The sequence below is a fragment of the Cervus elaphus genome, chromosome 15, assembly GCF_910594005.1.
Source record: "Cervus elaphus chromosome 15, mCerEla1.1, whole genome shotgun sequence".
Taxonomy (NCBI): Eukaryota; Metazoa; Chordata; class Mammalia; order Artiodactyla; family Cervidae; genus Cervus; species Cervus elaphus.
The window spans coordinates 39,084,605-39,093,870 of NC_057829.1; positions in this window are offsets into that span (position 1 = coordinate 39,084,605).

A 9,266-nucleotide genomic window follows, 5' to 3' on the forward strand; every position below is an offset into this window, starting at 1 on the left:
TGACATGGTTCTGAGTTTCCTGGTAGCCAAGGCAAAGAGAAAATTTTAGTGAAAACATTACTTGCTCATTTGTGGCCAACTCTGCAACCCCACAGACTGTAGCCCGCTAGGTTCCTCTGTCCACGTAATTCTCCAGGCAAGGATTCTGGAGTGGGTTGCCATTTCCTACTCCAGAGGATCTTCCTGACCCAGGGATTGAACCTGGGTCTCCCACATTGCAGGCAGATTTCTTTACCACCCGAGAGACCACGGAGAAGCGTCCATTTTTCTCACTGCCAAAAGAGGAAAAAAGTAATACACCACCAGAGTTTTCCCGGTCTTGGGTTTCATTAGTAATTCAACAACAGCGCTGAAAACAATGGAGGTGCCCTCCGTGTGGACATTCATTTACTGGAAAGGCCAACCTAGAGTCTCAATAGAACAGGTGTGCCTGGCTCAGCCGCCTCCTCTCCCCAGGCAGTCTCTCCTGGGATGGGACTGCCTTGTGAAGCCTTCAGCAAACTACCCACTAGACCTTTCAGGCCCGGGTACCCACGTGTATGGTACTTTTGGCCCAGTTAGATTTCAAAAGCAGCAATGAGAACCTGACATACTCAGTTGTGTCGGAGCCCACGGAGATGAACTCTAGACCTGACAGTCCAGTAAAGTAGCTGGGAGCCACTCGTGGCTGCTGAGCACTTGAAATGTGGCCAGTCTGAATTGAGATGTCCTGTAAGTATAGAATCCGATTCCATATAAAAAGGGTAAAATCTCATTAATAATAATTATCCTCATTACTTTTTGAAATAAAGTATTTCATATTGGGTTAAATAAAACATGTCATTAAAATTAAGTTCATTTATTTCTTCTACAATCTTTAAATGTGTCTTTTAAAAAATTTTAAATAACATATGAGGCTAACATTGTATTTCTCTTAGAGCCGGTCCAGACCATTTGCCATCCTCTTCTTGGCTCCTAACAGGGAGCAGGTGGACTTGGCACTGTGGTTGCCCTGTGATGCCCAGGACCCTTCAGACTCTTCTGTGCCATCAAGAGGAGAAACCTTGTTCCCGTCTTCCAAATACAGGCTGACTCCAGAGGGGATTTTCAAAACCCTAATACTAACCATACCAAAGCTGAGTTAGTGATGGAGAATTTGACTAAAATGTTCAATAGTCCCAAATAACTTTGCTTTGCTGGTTGGGACATCTTGTTCTTTAGAAACAATTCTAGGACGGGGTGTAGGGGGTCGGGTGGGGTGGGAGGCAGGTATTGCCAGCAGCGGGAGAGGAGGAAGCAGAAAGCAGGTCTTTTTTAGGAGCCCAGAGTGAACAACCCTCTGTACCTAAACAAGGTCTCTCTTTTGTAAAATGTCCTGCAGTCTCCAGGTGTATATTTCTCAGTCCTCTGCTGGGTCTAGGGCCAGGGTTTGGACCCCTCCCACTAAGGCATACTCTCATTTGCTTTTGCATTGGTCATAGCTTTCAGAGGCCAATCTCTGCAGATTTCCTTTGGAGGCAGCATGAAGTTTTTGTCCATTATCAAAATCCCAAGAATAAACAAGTGCCCACATTTTCACAGGAACCACAAGTCTCCAATCAGATAACAGCTCATCATCACTGTGACTCCATTTCTTCCTAATGTGGTGTGTTACAATATCGAGTCAATTTCCCAGAAGTTTCAGCTGTTTTGCTCTGACTGTGCCAATTATACCAGTAAGGAACCCTCACAGTCACATCAGGTGAAAGTCAACAGATCCCAGTGTGCTGTGCGCTACATAATGAATACATGAAGCCAGATTTCTTTATAGAGAGTTGTTGGGGGACAATAGGAATTTTTGGCAAAATCTAAGAGATGGCATCAAGCTCTTTCATGTGCCCTGGGCAGCCTGGACTGAACGTGATGGCCTGGATGGCTGGATGGGTTTCTTCAGATTGTCCAGTCTACTCCTAAAGCATCTAAGGGTACCCTCCAACTCTTAGGTAGGATTGGGTAGGATGAATGCCCACCTGAGTTATTGGATGGGTGTATGTGCCTCCCACACTGTAACTCCTCAAGTGTGAGTCTCTATATCAAGGAAGCCAGAGGTACATGAAGCCTTTTCCTGGGGCTCGAAGTTGGGGAGGGATCAGTGAGAAACCTCCTGCTGAGGTGCACAGGATTCATTATGGGGGCTTACTCCTTGGTAAGTCTGAATTTTGGGGGGTAGATCTGAAAGCTATCCGTAGAGGACACACATCGAAGCCAGGAAGGTGACTGGCTCTTGGCGGGACTCCCATCAGCCCCGCTGAATGACTGCAAGAGAAGTTGGCGTGAGCTGTGCTGGTCTTGCTGCCTGTTACTCTGGGCCACTTTTGTGCTGCCCCAACCCTTCAGGGCAGCCCTGGAGGGGCCCTGCACCCAGCCCAGCTGAAACTCTCATGGGAGGCCGAAGCCCCTGGGCCAGTAGCTGCTTCCTGAGTCCCCAAAAGGAAGGGGAGAGGATGCTCCCCAGGGGGAGTGACTATCATAGGAGGTCCGGTTCTATCAAGTGTCTTCCAGTTTGAGGAAGGCCTGTCGAAGGGCTCCAGGCACCTCCCCTCTTTCATCTCCTGCCCAGGGGCGGTGCTTTCTCCCTGGGGCCTTTCCCTGCCGGTTCTGAGCCTGGGGTGGCCAGATTCCAGTACACGCGTTCCCAGAAACGGCCACACGGGGGCGCGCGGCTCCCGTTCCGAAGCAGCTCCTGCGTCTGGGAAGGAGAAAGGCAGACGGGCGTGGGGCCGAGGACGACTACTTCTTAGGGTCTCAGGAGCCCTGGGCCCCCTGGGCCCCCTCCTCGTCCGCCTGTCTTAGGGCAGGATTTCCTTTGAGCTTCTAAGAGGCGACGCCGCTGAGCCTGGAGGTGTCCTCCGACTTCGTTTCCAAGGACGCTCCCGCGGGGACCGCTGGTGCAGCCTGGGTTCCCGCCTGTCGACTGGGAACAGTAACAGCAGTTTTTTTCCTGCAGGGTTGTTGAGAGATGGAAAACGTTAACAGGGCCCAATTAGTCTTTTTCAGGTGCAGGGGAGATGGATGCGGGTCTCTTCTGCCTGCGGCGAGGGTGAGGGGGTTGTAGCAGAGGCGGAGACAGTGCCGCGGAGGCCTGGGAAGCCCAGGCAGGCTGGGGGCTCCCTCCGGAACCCTCCCTCTGCGGTCCTCGCCTGTCTCCTCCTCCCGCCTCTGAGCTTGGGTCTGTCTGTCCGTAGTTCGCGGGGCTGCAGCGTTTGCCCCCAGCTGGGAGCCTCCACTGTGAGAGAAATGGGCTGGCCACAAACTCGACCACTGAAGAAGGGGTTCCTGACCTTCAGTCCAGTCCTGAGTCATAAAGGCAAGCAGCCTCCAGACTCTGACAGGAGAGGCTGGGGTGACCAGCCCGGCCCAGATAGAGACCTGGGAAAGAGGGGCTGGGCCCGTGTAGCAGCAGTTCCAGCATCTGGCGCTCACTCCAGGCCGGGCCCTCCATGCCTCAGACGGTACCTCACTTAACCCCATTGCCATCCGGGACAGAGGTGCTCATGGTCCTGGTTGGACAGATGAGAAAAAGGAAGCACAGTCAGCTTAAGGAACTGGCCCACAGCTATACCCAACTGTAGAGGGTTACAGGGCTGTGAGGCTGATCTAAACCACTGCAATCCCGTGGCCCCAGGACCTAGCCTCACGTGAGGGTTCAATGTGCTCTCCTGGCAGCTTTTCCGTTTTCCTATCAGGGCTTCCCAGATGGCATTAGTGGTAAAGAACCCTCCTGCCAACGCAGGAGACATAAAACACACAGGTTCGATCCCTGGATTAGGAAGATTCCCCTGGAGGAGGGCATCGCAACCCACTCCAGCATTCTTCCCTGGAGAATCCCATAGAGAAGTGTGACAGGCACCAGTCTGTGAAGAGTCGGACATGACTGAAGCGACTTAGCTGGTACGTCCTCTCATTTGGGCTGAGCATCCTTGTCTAACACATCTAGGTCTTCCAGCACACTGCTGGGGTGAAATGAGTGTCTTGTAAGACATCTGGGGCAGGTCCAGGCCCAGAGTAAAGGTTCAGGAAGTGCCTTTCCCAGGGAGCCCACAGGCGGCTGACCCAGCGCACAGAATTCCCATTGTGAAGGGCCAGGGAAGCGTCTCATAACTCCTGGGGGATTCTTCTGTGTTTTTGTGAAAGTCTGGCGTGCTTTTTTCAACAAATATTTTTAAAGTGTTCGCCCTCTGTCTGCCCCAGTTCAAGGTGTTAGGGATGTACCAGTGTGGAGAAAAAAAGACACAAATCCCTACCTACATTCTGGTGGGAAAGAGAGAATAGAAGATAAATAGACCTTTAAATGGTGATGTGTGCTAGAGGAAAAAAAAGCACACATCAGTGTGAGTGTGTAATTTTGTTTTTGATTGGGGTAGGACTTCCTGAGAAGATGCCATTTCACTTGCTCCCTGAGGAAACCAGGTGACCCCACCCTCTGACCTGAAGCTGCAGGGACTAGAGAAGCAAGCTAACAAGACCTGGAGCAGATGGGGTACATATGGAGGGCCCCCCAGAGTCCTCAGCACTGACATCTGTAGGAAAATGACCAGTCATATTCTCAAAGGCTTCAGGGATAGCAATTCCTGTTAAAACAAGGCCAGGGACATGGAGACAAGAAAATCGACAAAAAGGTGAATGTCCTCTAGATGAGTAACTGGTTACAGTTGTAGTACATTTGAATATATGATAACGTGGAATTTAAACCTTTGGGTAGCAGCAGGCAGAAATGCTGAATTTGACCTTCATAAAGTGTTTTATTTAAAATCATTAGATGTTCTGCCAGTTAATGTGCTGAGGAGGCAGCAAAAAGGCTTCCAAATGCATGCGTGTCCCCAGGGCCCTGCTTCGGGAACTCCTTAGGTCTCCTATGGGTGGGCCTGCTAGGGGTCAGGCTGCAGCCCTGGAAGCTGGGCTCCTGGCCAGCACAGTGCTCATTATCTGCTTGGCCCGTGGAAGCCTCAGCCCCATGGGCACAAGTGTCCGTCTCTGTGTGATGAGATTCCAGAGCCCATGTCTCAGCACAATCCTGCACTGACTGCCCAGAGGTTGGCCATCTTGTGATTCGGTCTGGCTCTTGGACTGAAAGTCTCACCACGAGAGAGGTCCCTTCAGTCCCAGGAAAACCTGGAAGGCTGGTCATCTGTTGGAGGGCCAGGCACCCTCCCTGGGTCTCTGCCTGCTCCTTCCCCCTTCTGTAGCCTATAGATGATCTGTGAGGACCTGCTGATTAATGCTATGTTCCTGCTAGGGCCCTGAAATTCACCAGATGCAGCCAGGCACTCAGCTCAATTTCACGCTTTTTCCCTGGCCTTTGGGCACGGTGGCTTCCTAGCCTCAGTGTGGGACTCCCAAGGGAGGGCTCCGATTGGGCCATCTAGATCTGCGGACGATGACCAGCCAGGAGAGGGTGCAAGGGACTGTCACAGAGCGACTTCTATGGTAGAGACCATATCTACAAAATGGTATCCCCATTTTACAGAGGAGGAAATTGAGGCTCAGGGAGGAAATAATACTTAATCCGCATCACATGGCTGGAAGCAATGAGCTGAGATTTGAACTCAAGTCCAAATGACTACTAAGAGCTTGCCCCTCCGTATTCCAGGCTTGTTTTGTGGGGAGCCACGTGGAGAGTCCCTGGGCTCTTGACTGACACCTTAGGACAAAGGAGGCTGCTGCTCCTGCTAAGTCGCTTCAGTCGTGTCCGACTCTGTGCGACCCCATAGATGGCAGCCCACCAGGCTCCTCGATCGCTGGGATTCTCCAGGCAAGAATATTGGAGTGGGCTGCCGTTTCCTTCTCCGACAAAGGAGGCTGGGCCCTCCCTTTTGTGCCCTTGGCGTCAAGTCCTGGCTTTCCAGGTGTCATTCCTGTCTGGGCCTCTAGGTGTCGCCCGCCTCCAACGTCCAGTCTGAACGCGGTTTCCCCGAATTGGCCAACACAGCCAACATACTGTGCCGGACCCCGCCAAGTACAGGGTCTGGGTCTCCCTCCCACAGGCCCCCGAGGTCCTAAACGCTGTCCGCACCCCGGTAGGCTGCGCATCTGGGCGGCTGGGAGGGTGGGAGGAGTGGGTGGGGCCATGATCTCCCCGTGGGCCCCCCCCCCCCAGCCCCTCCTCTGAGCAGAAAGGCCTCCGCCCACCCCCCCGTCCCCGCTCCCACAGGCCTTTGCGCGTCCCACTGGTTCGGGTGGATCCTTCAGGCACACCGGCCGGTCTCTGATGGGGCCGCTCCAATGATGAGCAGGTCCCCACTTATCGTTACGCTGGGGCTCTGGGTCCTCTGCAGACCGTTCAGTTCTCCCCTGTTGACCCCGATGCGCTTGCCCATGGGGGCGGAGGAGCCCTGGACATTCGGGTCCCTGCCAGCAGGCCCCATCAGCGGGGCCCAAGACCACCCTCTGTGCCGTCCCGGCACGCCCATCGAGACTGCCGCTTGAGTTCCTTCCCGGCACGCGGCAGTCATGAATTTGACAGTCCTGGACGTGGGTGTACGGAAATAGTCGTGTTGTTTCTTAAGAAAGTAGTTCTACCTGCTCAGAGCCAATGGTTTCCATCAGAGAGCCACGCGTTGACAACCTGAGGTAAATCTGTGACTTTTCACTTAAATGCAGTCACTTTGGGTGGACGCCGCTGTAGGTTGGCTGGGAAAGCTTGTCCCCTCTTTTTTCCCCTCCAGGCCCTGGGGGTGACTTTGTTGGGGGAAAGCTGGGGTAGAGGGGCACTGGGGTCTCAGGGCATCGTCTGTCCTCCTCCACCTCACCTGAGGGGTCCAGGGAGTCCAACCAGGGTCAGGTGGGCCCTGTGTCCCCCGCTTCACTGGTCCCACCACCGTCTCCACTTTGCCGTCCCTTCATCCCAACCATGGGGCCTCTCCCACTGCCTGGGTCCTGAGGAGGGGTACACAGGTATTCTGGAGGGGTGTCCCCAAGGCTTTGGACTGGGTCCGAAACAAAGCCCTTCTCCTCCACTGTTTGACGTTTCAATTAGTGAAAACCCAAACTGCTAGCCATCGTCTCTCATGTAACAAACCCAAACTCAGGACACCAGCAACATTAAATTATGCCTTCCTGGTGCTCCGTCCACATGCACCCAATTCTCAGCAGCTCAGCGAGGCCAGTACTGTGATTGTTGTTGCCTGTGTCACCTGCCAAGCGGGGCGAGCAGGTTATGGTCAAACCCAGACTCGCCTGGCTCCAAGTCCAGGTTTTTCCCATCCCCACAGGGCTGCATGGAGGGGAGCAGATCAGAGAGAACTCGAGCAGTAAACTGTAGCAGTGTTACAAGAAGGCTGAGCACTGAGGAAGCTCCCGCGGGTGCCCTCTCGGCCGCAGTCCCTGGCCATCACAGACTGGGGGAGAACAGGGTGGTATAGAAGAGAGAAAGTGAGCAAAACGTGGGGGAAGAAATAGAAGAGCCCAAGGATGATCAGCCTTCCTCCCTCTGAGGGCGGTTCAGTCATGTTTCTCTTTTTGGAGGAGGGGGATGACTGTCTTTGTCTATTTGGGCTGCTACAACAGAACAGGCATATAAACAACGGAAGTTGATTTCTCACGGTTTTGGAGGCTGAAAGTATGGGATGAAGGTGCCAGCGTAGTCGGGTTCTGTGACTTCCTAATTTGAATTCTGTCTTCTCACTATAACCTCACTTGGCAGAAGGGGTGGGGGAGCTCTCCGGGGTCTCTGCTTTAAGGGCATTAATCCCATTCACAAGAGTTCCACCTGCACGGCTTAGTCACCTCCCAGAGGCCCTATTCTGAATACGATCACATTGGGGGTTAGGAATTCAGTGTATGAAATTTTGAGACTTCCTAGATGGCGCTAGTGGTAAAGAAGGCACCTTCCAATGCAGGAGACACGGGTTGGTTCCCTGGCTTGGGAAGATCCCCTGGAGGAGGGCATGGAAACCCACTCCTGTTTCTTGCCTGGAAAATTCCGTGGACAGAGGAGTCTCTCAGGCTGCAGTCCATGTGCTCGCAAAAGAGTCGGGCATGATTAAGCACACAAACATGCACACGCACACGTACATACATATTAAATTTTCAGGGGACATCAGCCATCAGTCAGTTAAAATTCATGTGGTCTAAAACAGCAACAGATCTGAGACCCATCCCTTGCCCATTTGTGAGGGGTTGCCTGGGGATGGTCTTTTCCTCAGCTCCAGGCTTAGGTTTATCCCTGGAGGTTTAAGTTGCAGCCTGAGTAATGTCTGCAGTCAGTTTAGGTGGATCTGGCAGGTCCAGATGAACCCCTTACATTCCTTCCCTTACCTCTGCCTGACCCAATAGACTTTTCCATGCTTCCCAAGTCTAGACTCAGCTCTGCCCCCACCTCCTCCACTGCACACAGACACCCACACAATCCACAGATCACCTCTGTGGCAGCTAGACCCAGTTGAGTCCCTTTTTTTTCCTTTAGTTTGAGCCAGGAGGGTATGTATGTATACAGGGTCCCAGGGCTGGTTATGGGCTTGTCTGTTGTCCCCCTCATCTTAATTTACAACCTGGACTGTCCATGCCACCTTCCAACCCCATGGCCATGACCCATGGTGATAACATTCCCCTGACTCTGAGTTCTTGAGCTCAAGTCCTACAACAGGTACCCCAGTTAAAGACTTGATTTTCTCTATTATCCTCAATTTTAAACTCCTGTGTTCTTGTGAAAGAAACTAGTTGCCAATTGACTGCTTAGAAATCTGAGGATCTCACCCCTAATAGCCCTGAGAATGCTCTCGAGGTAGATTGAAGTATTGGTAATAGGATCCTACATCCACCCTCACCGGGCCTCATGCTGTGTGGAGTGCTCTTCCTGGTCCCTGACTTTGGCCTTGGCTATGTAACTTTGGCCAGTGGAATGCTAGCAGACGTGAGGTTAGCAGAGGCTTCATGATGTGCTTGGCAGATTACCTTTGTCTCCTGCCCTCCGAAGATGAAACACGAGACTCGTTTCTCCTGTATCTGCTGCCCTTTCATGCTGGGCTTCAGGGCGAACACGTGCAGAACAGGTGCCAGCTCACAGTGGGGAGATCACGGCTGAAGCAGAGCTGCCCTGTGAGCCCAGCCTCCACCAGTGTCTTCATGGGCCACACGCACAAGCAGGAGCAGTGCAGACTGTCACACGCCGCTGAGGGTTTGTGGTGGCTGTCCAGCAAAGCTGAACAGTTACTGCTATTGTGGGGTCAGAGTTACAGCCCGATTCCACGATATGAACAACTTCATAGTAGTGCCTGCATGTGCAGTCGTGTCTGACTCTTTGGGACCCC